The following is a 12,064-nucleotide window of genomic DNA, read 5'->3' as shown; positions in this document are numbered from 1 at the left end:
TAGGAAGGATATTAATAACCAATATATCCTCTCCTGCCTCCTTGAACATTCCCATAGAATTCTGGGAAGTGTAGTTTACCCCTCCCACAGCTATAATTCCCAGCATCCTTAAAAACTGCAGTTCCCAGGACTCTTGTGGGTGGGAGGAAAATGTGCTTTAAATGTGTGTCCATGACGGGTCCAGCTGCAGATGTCTTTGGCAAGCTGGTGGATGTCTGGAGACCGCAAGAAGGGAGAGGCCTTGATGGGACACCCATTGCTACATTCACCAAGCATGAAATCATCCCTAGTCGGGAGTACTGGTCTCCTGGGGAGGGCATGTTCATCATTGTTCCTTATTCCTTCCAACAATATGTACAGTGCTTGTTGTTGTTTTTTTACACCCCCTAAAATAAATCAGCTAATTGGTTTGTTAACGAGCTTGCGGTGATTAAGATCTCATGGGTGCCTGGGCACCACCAGGTTGCTATGTCAGCTCCTTCCTGGAATGTCGTTTCTTTGCTAGAAAGCATTCTGGTGAGAATCTGTGGGGAGGATGGTGTGTTTAGGGTAATATATGTTGCAAGGAAGGAGATGGAGTCCAGGCCTCCGTCCTCTCTTTAAGAATATGGGCAGAACTCTTGTATAAAACAGCCCAAATGTCTCACAGATAAAGGAAGGAAATATATAATATTAGATACAGACAAGTGGTTCCGTTGAAGGGACAAGTCTGTTTTTAATTATCTTGTGGGAGGCTTTTTTTTATATGTGTGATTTGTAATTTTTATTCTGAACCACCCTTAAATGCTCGTGTCAGAGCCAAAAGGTGGAGTTTTTTAGGTCACCTCCAGTATTTTGCAAGAGGGATTGGAGCAGATACTGGAAATGTGGATTTGTGCAATTGAAATGAATGAAAGCACTCTGCTGCCCTAGTGTAAGAAACACTTTTTATTTTATTTATTTTTGTAAAAGGGGGGAGACTTATTGCAGTTAGGAAAGTGACGGGAAGATGGACTGAAAAGTGTAGGATGAAGGAATGATTTCAAGGAGGCAAATCTGGATGGACGTTCGTCCTCTGACTCTCCCATAAAGAAAACTGCCAAGGTGGGATGGCTCAGTTGGTAGAGCATGGGACTCTTAATCTCTGGGCCGTGGGTTCAAGCTCAACCTTGGGTGAAAGATTTCATCATTGCAGGGGGCTCGACTAGATGACCCTCCAGGTCCGTTCCAACTCTACAATTCTATGAGTCTATTATTCTAAATCAGAACAAATGTTCAATGAAAATTAGACATAGCCTGACTTCCACATGCAAGCAAAATCAGGATGAATACTCAATAAACTGGTAGTCTGGAAGAGACTTTACAAGTGCAAACTGCAACTAAATGTTGCAGTATATCCTTGCTCCCTAAGAGGAGTGCTTCCATATTAGGGTTGAGGTTGCCAGCTTGCAAGGCCATCCTCCAGCATACTGTAAATTGTTAGGGGGCTCAGGCAAGCCCGTTCATCCTTCCCCTCCCTCTTCAGTTTTCCATTTTTCTTTTCCAGCTGATGTGTAACATTCCACAGCTCAACATTCCATATTAAACTCAAAAACCTTTCCTTAATATTGTAGAAGAAATCACTTGCTTCCTCGATCAAAGGGAACTCTCAAAGTGTTTTAAGGTATCGATATAATTATACCAATATATCACAGGAAAATATAGGCTTGTAGCCAATGTTAGTCCTACTCAGAGTAGGCCCAGAATAGAAATTAATAGATCTGCCATGTCCATTAACCCAGATAGGTTTACTCTGAGTAGGACTAACATTGGATACAGCCCAGTGTGTTTAATATCAAAATCGTCATTATTTATTGCTGAACAATACATCTTTTTGACTTCTGTTTTTCTGTAACGTACATGAAACTGAATTTCTACCCCATCTTTACACTGAGTATTGCAGTGATTCTAATTTTACACACACACATATGGATAGAAGAATGTGTCACAATCAGCACTGTAGATGAGTCTAAACAATGCCATATGCTGACTGAGCAATAGTCACAATTCTTATTATTCCATTAAATGTTCCACTCCCCCTCATTTCTTTGGCTCTGTTTTAACACTACAAATCAAAGCAGAACTTAAAGATACAATCAATACATTTTAAGGAGTCAGATTCAAAAAGCAAATTCAGTTTCAGAGGTAACTTTCGCTGTGCTCAGTGGGGTTTACAGCCAGATTAGTGACAATAGGATTGCAGCCTAATCATCCAAACTTCCTTTTGTGCCACACTTTCTGGGCACAGGTTTGGGATTTCCAGGTCCATGGCAAAGAAAACCTGAGTCCTGTTTACTCTGATTCAGCTATAAAATGTGGGTTTTCCTGGGGGAAGGGGTGGAAGAAAAGAAAACCACTTGGACACAGAAATCCCAAACCTTTGCCTAGAAATGAGGCACAAAGGAAATTTTGAATGAGCCCAATGTGATTCTATACATGTTGACTCAAAAAACTAGCTCCACTGAATTCAATGGAACTTACTCCGAGGTAAGTGTGTATAAGATTGCAGTCTCATGTTAACATCTTATCATAGCTGTCAATATTTTCCTTTTTTTAAGGGAAATTCCCTTATTCCGAATAGGATTCCTCTCAAAAAAAGGGAATAGTTGACAGCTATGGATCTTATTAACTTTAATTCAGGCTAAAATGTTTGATGGGCAAAAGCCTTTAAACCAAAAATCATAATACAGTGGTACCCTCAGGTTAAGTACTTAATTCGTTCCGGAGGTCCGTTCTTAACCTGAAACTGTTCTTAACCTGAAGCACCACTTTAGCTAATGGGGCCTCCTGCTGCCGCCACGCCGCCAGAGCACGATTTCTGTTCTCATCCTGAAGCAAAGTTCTTAACCTGAAGCACTATTTCTCGGTTAGCAGAGTCTGTAACCTGAAGCGTATGTAACCCGAGGTACCGCTGTACTTCTGATGCATAGTACTTTGTTTAAGCCTTGTTTCCTGGAGCAGGATTTGGGCATATGGGATGCCTTGGGTCATATCTGCTCATAGCTGTCAACCGTCCCTTATTTGGCGGAAAAGTCCCTTATCCCAGCGCTGTGTCCCCCTGCTGCCCCTTATTGATGATGTCCCTTAAATTTCCCGGGTTTCAAAGGAAGCAGCTTCTCTCCCTCCCTCCCTGCCGGCCAGGGAGGAGGGAGGCTCCAACTGTGTTGCTTGGCTGCGTTGCTCACCCAATAAGGAGTCTAAGAACAACTGGGGGGTGGAGCTTGCATGCCTTGTGCCGATCAAATTGGCCGCATTGCCTGGGGACTCGCCTTTGCTCAGCGCTTCCCAGCGGAGAGGTGACGGTGCTTTTCCTTGCTGCATCCCCTTTACTGGGTTGCTGCGCTGTGGGAACCACCACTTGAGGCTTCGTTTGGCTGCTGGCTGGGCTTTCTGCCTTTGGCTCGGAGGGGCTCAGAAGTTGAACATACCTGTGCTCTGAAAATCCCTTATTTTGGCTGCCGATCCCTTATTTTTGAGGCTGCTGGTCCCTTATTTTCAAATCTGTAAGTTGACAGCTATATATCTGCTGCAGCCCTACAGAGTTATGGGTGTCTCATTGCGGGAACCAATGCACTTCTGTAGTGTGGTTAGAAATGAATGGCTGCTTCTAGGGAAAGCTCTCAGTTAATACCCAGCAGAGCACGACTCCGCTGTTTTTCTCAGCTGTTTTCCCAGCTTCCCAAGCAGCACCTCAACAAAACTTATTTTGCTTTTGAAGGATTGTGGACCAGGGCCTCCCTCTCCCCCTATGCCACTGCCCTTGCAACCCCCTTGCTGTTTTTCGGAAGTGCCACTCGCCCTGGCAGTATCTTCTGTCACGGGTACAATGTTTCCAGAGCCTCGGAGACACTGAGTCACCTGCTCCATTGTTCCAGGTCAAAGGAAAAAGCTGTCTGGTGTGATGCGTGTGGCGATGGGGCAGCGATGGCTCCCGAGAGGCCCAAGGAATGTGCTGAGGTGTATGCAGCCTTCTCTCCTTTTCCTGGAAATACCGCTGAGGGAGGATGCATAATCACAATGCCTGTTTGCTGCCAAGCATCACAAATCTCTCTTGCCAAGGGATTGGCTGAGCTGATCGGGTGTCGCAAACAAAGGAGGACTGGGATTGGCTGGAGAGCAGGGATGGAGAACCTCTATCAGCCTTCCAGGGATCACATGACAATGGCCGGCCCAACCACCTCTCTATACTGGGCAGAGTGGTTGGGCGATTAGGCATAGGATGGTGACGGCCTCAGACACATTTAAAATCCAAACATACTCCATTTTAACATAATGTATTAGAGGGTAATATAGGGACGCGGGTGGCGCTGTGGTCTAAACCACTGAGCCTAGGACTTGCTGATCAGAAGGTCGGTGGTTCGAATCCCCGCGACGGGGTGAGCTCCCATTGTTTAGTCCCAGCTCCTGCCAACCTAGCAGTTCGAAAGCACGTCAAAGTGCAAGTAGATAAATAGGTACCCCTCCAGCAGGAAGGTAAACGGTGTTTCCGTGTGCTGCTCTGGTTTCACCAGAAGTGGCTCAGTCATGCTGGCCACATGACCCGGAAAAACTGTCTGTGGACAAACATCGGCTCCCTCGGCCAGTAAAGTGAGATGAGCGCCGCAACCCCAAAGTCGTTCGCAACTGGACTTAACTGTCAGGGGTCCTTTACCTTTATTAGAGGGTAATAAATAACGACAACAACAACCCAGCAGCCTCACCCCACCTAATGGCTGTGCCAGCCCTGACACTGAGCTTTGTTTAGACCAACCTGATCAATTTCCCTTACCAATTTCAAGACCTTTCAGGGTTCAGCTTCTTTCTGCATTTGATGCCATCTAGCTTCTACAGCTCACCAAACATGCTCTCTCTTTTACACCAGATTACGGTTCTTCATCCACAGTGTTTCAGTGCTCTCTTACACTATCTTTTTTCTCTCTAACTTTCCCTTATCAATTATTATTATTATTATTATTATTATTATTATTATTAATTATTATTATTATTATTATTATTATTATTATTATTATTATTATTATTTATTATTATTATTATTATTATTATTATTATTATTATTATTTATACCCTACCTATCTGGCTGGGTTTCCCCAGCCACTCTGGGTGGCTTCCAGCAGAATACAGTCATACCTCGGGTTACAGATGCTTCAGGTTGCATTTTTTTGGGTTACGGACCCAAAAAAGTAACCGGAAAGGGTTACTTCCTAGTTTCATCGTGCATGCGCAGAAGCGCTAAATTATGCTTTGCACATGCACAGAAGCACCGAATTGCAACCCACGCGTGCGCAGACGCACCGCTGCAGATTGCGGACGCTGCGGGTTGCGAACGTGCATCCCGCACGGATCACGTTTGCAACCCAAGCATCCACTGTATTAAAATACAATGATTCATCAAATGTTAAAAGCTTCCCTAAATAGGGCTGCCTTCAGAGATCTTCTAAAAGTCAGATAGTTGTTTATTTCTTTGAGATCTGATGGGAAGGCGTTCCACAGGGCGGGCGCCACTACCAAGAAGGCCCTCTGCCTGGTTCCCTGTAGCTTCACTTCTCGCAGGGAGGGAATCGCCAGAAGGCCCTCGGCGCTGGACCTCACTGTCCAGGCTGAACGATGGGAGTGGAGATGCTCCTTCAGGTATACTAGGCTGAGGCCCTCCAACATTTCTCCAATGAAAATAGGGATGTCCTAAGGAAAAGCGGGACATCAAATCCGAAACTAGGACAGCTTCTGTAAATCTGAAACTGTCCCTGGAAAATAGGAACACTGGGGGGGGGCAGTCTGCATTACTTCAACTCCTCCCTCCCAACCTCAGAAGGGGAGCAGAATTCTGGATACAGTACCACTTCCTCTAATCAATTAGGTTCCATCACTTAGGTTCCTTCTCCTTTGAAGAAGTGCTGTGGCTCATATTTCCGTATGAAATATTTCTGTATGAAATATCATATTTCTGTATGAAGGATTCCAGGTTCTTTGTTTGTTTTTGAATGATTTTTATTGAGTTTTACGGATTTTCTCATCATCACAATCAACATTATCTCAAAAACAGAATAACATAAATTCCCAATCCCCTTCCCCCCCCCCAACTTCCTTTTCTGGTTCTTTGAATGTTTACTTCCCCTGCTTGTTTTATTTTACCTTAATATGCAGTCTTTAACTTAAATGTTATTACATTCTTCACATTTTTATACCCTGCGTATTTTCACATTTCGTCTTGCACTTTATTATTTCTCCATTTCTACATCTTAATTTCTGTGTTGCTAATTGTAAATGTTTACTCAAACTCTGCTAGTGAGTCTACTTCTTTACAGTTTTGATAAGGGGCCCAGGTTCTAATCTTGGCATCTTCAGGTACCTCTATTAAAGAGGCTTGTCCAAATCCTGGAGAACCACTGCCAGTCCGTGTAGGCAATATTCATCTAGATAGACCAATGACTAGACTCCATATAAGGCAGCTTCCTACATTTTCCCCTTTTGACTTTAGGCTTCATTTTCCTCTTTACTACCACTCTGAACTATTGACCCTCCTGTGAACTGTTAACCTTTCTGGTTAGAACAGACCCTTTCAAAAAGAAAACATGCGTTTTGGAACAGAGCACCATCATTCACTTTCATTCCTTCATAGTTTCACATCCCACCTTTAAATTCCTCCCCACACACAATTAAAACAATAATATAGAATAATATAGAATTAAAATGTTGCAGTAAGTTCAATAATAACAGTGGTGATATCTCCAGAGGCATCCCTAACCTAGAGAGAACGAACGGGCAAAGCACATTCCAAAATATATAGCAGATTCGTTCTGATTTGTTTGTGGCGAGGTTATACAACAATAAGCATTCACACTGGGTTCATTCTGTTTTGTTTAACATAAGAAGAGTCTGCTGGACTCTTGGTCCAGCATCCTGTTCCTACAGTGACCAGATGCCTGTGAGAAGCAGAACCTGAGCCTGTTAAGTTGTGGGTGAACATATCAAGCAACACAGTGATTCTTCAAACAGCTCTTGTTTATTCACAGGCCAGAACAGAACTGAACTGAAGGGTTCAGTCAGCCTGCTTATATAGAGCTCCAGTACAACGTAACTGTAACAATTTTCTAAAACTATCCAATCACTGAACGTCACTTTCAATCCCTTATTTGCATAACTATCTACAGTATCCCCCTGCTGGCCCAGGGTGAGAACTTCAGTATATAACAGAGCCCAAGACACTCTTCACTCATGTAAGTCCCAACAACTGGTTTTCAGAAACATTACTGCCTTCTACCAAAGAGGCGTAGCATAGCCATCATGGCGAGTAGCTATGGATCGCCTTGTCCTCCATGAATTTGCCTAATCCTCTTTTGAAGCCATCCCAGCTGGTGGCAATCGCTGCCTCCTCTGGGAGCGAGATCCATAACTTAACTCTGCGCTGCATGGAGATGTACGTATGTTCTTTTACCTGTTCTAGATTTTCCAACACTTCGCTTCAATGTATGTCCATGGGTTATTGCTTGTGGGGTGTTTCTACATCGGCCCATTAATCAGTCACTTATCCCACATTTTTCAATCTGTTTCTCCATCACTTTCCCAACTGCAGAAAGTCTATGGAGCGTGTGTATATGTGTGTGTTTAAGAAGACTTGTTAAACTATGGTGACAGAGCACTTGAATCCACATTAATTAATAATAATAATAATTTTTGATTTATACCACGCCCTTCCCGGTTCAAAAACCGGGCTCAGGGCAGCTAACAACAAATTTAAAACACTTACCGTAATTGTAAAAGCAACATAAAATATAGTATAAAAACATGAATAACAATAAAATTCAAAAATCAAAAATCAATTTAGGGGAAATAAGCAATTAGATAATCCCCAGGGCTAGCTGGCCGAATTGGTCCTACTTGGGCCAGCGAGGAGGCCACGGGAGAATTAGCTGTGGGGTCTCAGAGCGGGTAATCTTTATAAAAGGGGAGGGGGAGGGAAGAGAAGGGAAATAAAAGATCAGGCTGAATTCCAATTAAAAGCCAGGTGGAATAGCTCTGTCTTACAGGCCCGACAGAAGGAGGTTAAATCCTGAAGGGCCCTATTCTCCTGGGACAGAGCATTCCACCAGGTCGGAGTCATCACTGAAAAGCCCCTGGCCCTGGTGGAGGATAGTCTGACTTCCTTAGGGCCCGGGACCTCTAAACTATGGTTATTCATGGACCTCTGCGGGGCATATCAGGAGAGGCGGTCCCGTAAATATGAGGGCCCTAAGCCACAAAGGGCTTTAAAGGTCAAAACCAGCACCTTGAACCTGACCCTATACTCCACCGGGAGCCATGAACATAAATTTTCCAGTATGCACTGGAATCTCTCCCACAAAATAGTGACTATCTGGAGGCACCCTTTAGAAGAAAACAACTTTTTTTTCTATTCAGTGCTGGATGAGAAGCCAACTTAAAGGAATTCATCCAAGTCAACATCTTATAGTTCCAGAAGTCTTTCCTTAACTGGGAGACTTGTAAACAATGTAAGGCAACAGGCCCTATTGAATTGTGCTGTCCTTCACGGAAAGGTTCTGTTTCTTTGGTCGTTGGTTCCTGCTCCTGCTGCAGTTTCCGAGACAATCAGGACCTGTGTCCACTTGCCAGCTGGAACTGGGTCAGACTGACCAAGCCTTTAAAGCCAGCCCAAGGTTTCTACATGAATAGATCTGAGGGTTCACATCTGTGGAGAGCATTGGTCTCGCGTGCTGCAAGGTGTAGTAGTAGGTAGGGCTGCTGATAAAGACTCCAGCTGAAACCCTGGAGAGTTGCTGTAGACCCTGCTGGATAAAATGGGCCAAGGATCTCACCTAGGCAGCTTCCTATGTTTGGAAAGACCGGCACCCTTAGATGTGGAAGCCCTTAATTCCTTGCATTCAGAGATTCTCTCTAGTTAATCAGCGAGGAGGGCAAGTGATGCACTCTGCAAAATGCTTGCAGGTGCTTAAAAGCATCCACTGCCACCCCATAGCACCCACAAACTTTACCTGAGGAGAGAGAAAAGTGAGGTGGGTGAACTGCAAAAAATGTTTAAAAAAACTTTCGTTAAAAAAAAACCCAGAAGCTTTTCTATTAGGAATTTTAGGTACCGGCATTCCAAAGGAGCAGAAAAGACTTTTCATGTATGCGACAGTAGTCGCACGGATGCTACTAGCCCAGAGATGGAAAGAAGAAAGAGTTCCTACCAGAGAGGAATGGCAAACTAAGCTGATGGACTACGCCAAAATGGTGATGCTGACTGGAAAGCTCAGGAACCAAGAGGACAAAAACTTTAAAAAAAGAATGGGGAAAGGAAAAAATTATAATTTACTTAGGAGACCACTGTAAGCAGATGAAAACATTAGCAGGATTTTAATATCACTTGTAATGAACAGGTATTATGGATAATATGGATGAATACAAAATATAGATTAGGAAATAATAAGTAGCTGAAAATGTTCACATTAGGACACATGGAAGGAATGGTCGTGAGATTGAGAGAAATCTCTTTATACGGATATGCATCTGGTACTGTTATAAACTCATATTTGTAAAACCAAATAAAAATAAATTCAGAAAGAAAGAAAGAAAGAAAGAAAGAAAGAAAGAAAGAAAAGGGAGGTGGGTGGATGCTTTCCCCGTGTAGAAATGAGCTACACATCCCAGCATTCCTGACAGAAAAATGATGCTATTCTCTGGGATGTGTCATCCTAGTTCCTTGTGGGAATAAACAGCCTGGGTATCTGCTGTCTACCTCAGATAAGGTTTTTAAGTCCTGGGGTGGGCAGGCAGTCTAGGATTGGGGCCAGCAAGGTTAAACCAGGGCTCTGCTCACCTTGACTCCACTCATGTGAGGAGTCAAAACAGGAGTGGTCACTTTTGTGAGCACCCCTATTTGATTCCTCAACAACCCATCTCTAGCTGCTGTTCGCATTTACACACCACATTCTTCCAAGGAGATTGCGGAGGATGAATGAATTTGTTTTGTTTATTTAGTTATTTAATCATTGGGACTGTTAAGTAGCAACTGGCCCAAGGTCAGCCAGTGAGCTTCATGGCTGAGTGTGAATTTGAACCCTGGTCTATCAGGTCCTAGTCTAATAACTCTGACAACTACCCCACAGTAGTGCTCAATATTTATTCATTGCATCTGTTAGTGCCACTTTAAAGGTAAAGGGACCCCTGACCATTAGGTCCAGTCGTGACCAACTCTGGGGTTGCGGCGCTCATCTCACTTTATTGGCCGAGGGAGCTGGCGTACAGCTTCCGGGTCATGTGGCCAGCATGACTAAGCCGCTTCTGGAGAACCAGAGCAGCGCATGGAAACGCCATTTACCTTCCCGCCAGAGTGGTACCTATTTATCTACTTGCACTTTGACATGCTTTCGAACTGCTAGGTTGGCAGGAGCAGGGACCGAGCAACGGGAGCTCACCCCATCACGGGGATTCAAACCGCCGACCTTCTGATCGGCAAGTCCTAGGCTCTGTGGTTTAACCCACAGCTCCACCCGCGTCCCTCACATACACACAAAGGACCCAAACTGATTTAAGAACAAGGTCAAAGACAAACAGGTGAGATCGACTGAAAGACAACATACAAATTAAAATCTCTGAAGTGCTTATCCTGAAGTAAAACTGGACAGAGTCTCTCAGCCTATCCTATCAGGGATCCAGCGTTGACTGGTTTCCACCAAGCTGTCCATGCAATTAGTGAAATGGCCAGGAAATCGCCAGTGTAGGTTCAACTCTCTAGTTACCCACAAAACTTAAAGGCTATCCTTGGGCCACTTAATATCGCCCACATTTCACACCACACATGGCTGTTAGGAGGACTGAAAGGAGAACAAGTCTGCTGCCTTGATCTCTACAGATGACTGGTGGAATCAATATTTTCATGACCTTGATTGCTTTGGGGAAATGGTCTTGTAGTGATGCTCTAAAGCAGGCATAGGCAAACTCCGCCCCTCCAGATGTTTTGGCCTACAATTCCCATCATCCCTAGCTAACAGGACCAGTGGTCAGGGATGATGGGAATTGTAGTCCCAAACATCTGGAGGGCCGGAGTTTGCCTATGCCTGCTCTAAAGGAAACTGAAGCACTGAACAGCTTCTCCCCACCCCACCCCCCAAAAACCCACCCTTTGGTGCTATGCTTGCAGCCAGGAATTTCCTGGTCGCAGGAGACAAGGATGCCCATCTCCTGATGTTTCCTGAGCAGCTGTCTTCCAGGCACCCAGCAGAACAAGCCTGCTGATAGCCAGGAGTTAAAGACAATGTTTGTCTCTGCAGCGTGACCTACAGCATGAGGGGGGCTCCCATCGATTTCCTGCCTCTACATCCTGGAGCTGTTATCAGCAACTGCTCCCCAGAAAAAATGTCGGAAGGATGCTTGTGGCAAAAGGCAGAGGTGCCAGGAAAATCTTGCTATAATCCATTCCTTTATAACTACGGGGCCTGGAGAACATCAAAGTGTCAAGGTATCGTCAGCGAGTTATGTGCATCTCTGGAGACTCGCAGGATGAAGCCGATGTGTTTGAAATCGCTGGAATGGGGAACATCATTGTACCATTAACTTCTACTATTGTTTAAACAAATCTCCGGTTAAACGCACAAACAGAAAAAGGAGATTTACACAGTGCTTTGCCGAATTGCTAAAAATGCTTCACAAGGGCAAAATATCTGTACTCCTGATGACAACCCTGTAAAGTAGGCTATAAGCTACCATAGAGAACACCAGTTTGGCAAAGGTTGATCTATTCCATGCTGCAGGTGAAGCTTAAGATTACATGGTAAATCCATGGCTAAGGTTTGAATTTGTAACTTCCCTGCTCAGATTCTAAAACACTATCTACTGGAAGCAAAGGGACTTACTCCTGAGCAGACATGCATAGGTGGTTGAAGAATGTGTTTTGGTCCAGAATTTCATGTGAAGCAATATGCAAATTGAAACACATAGCCATTATTTTAAATGGTAATGTCTCCAAATTTTGTTATGCGACCAAATAATGGGTATGAAAGGGTGCATATTGGGGAAACTATGCATACATTCATGAAAATAGCAGATAATT

The sequence above is a fragment of the Podarcis raffonei genome, chromosome 14, assembly GCF_027172205.1.
Source record: "Podarcis raffonei isolate rPodRaf1 chromosome 14, rPodRaf1.pri, whole genome shotgun sequence".
NCBI lineage: Eukaryota > Metazoa > Chordata > Lepidosauria > Squamata > Lacertidae > Podarcis > Podarcis raffonei.
Note: the sequence above shows the minus strand (reverse complement) of the source record.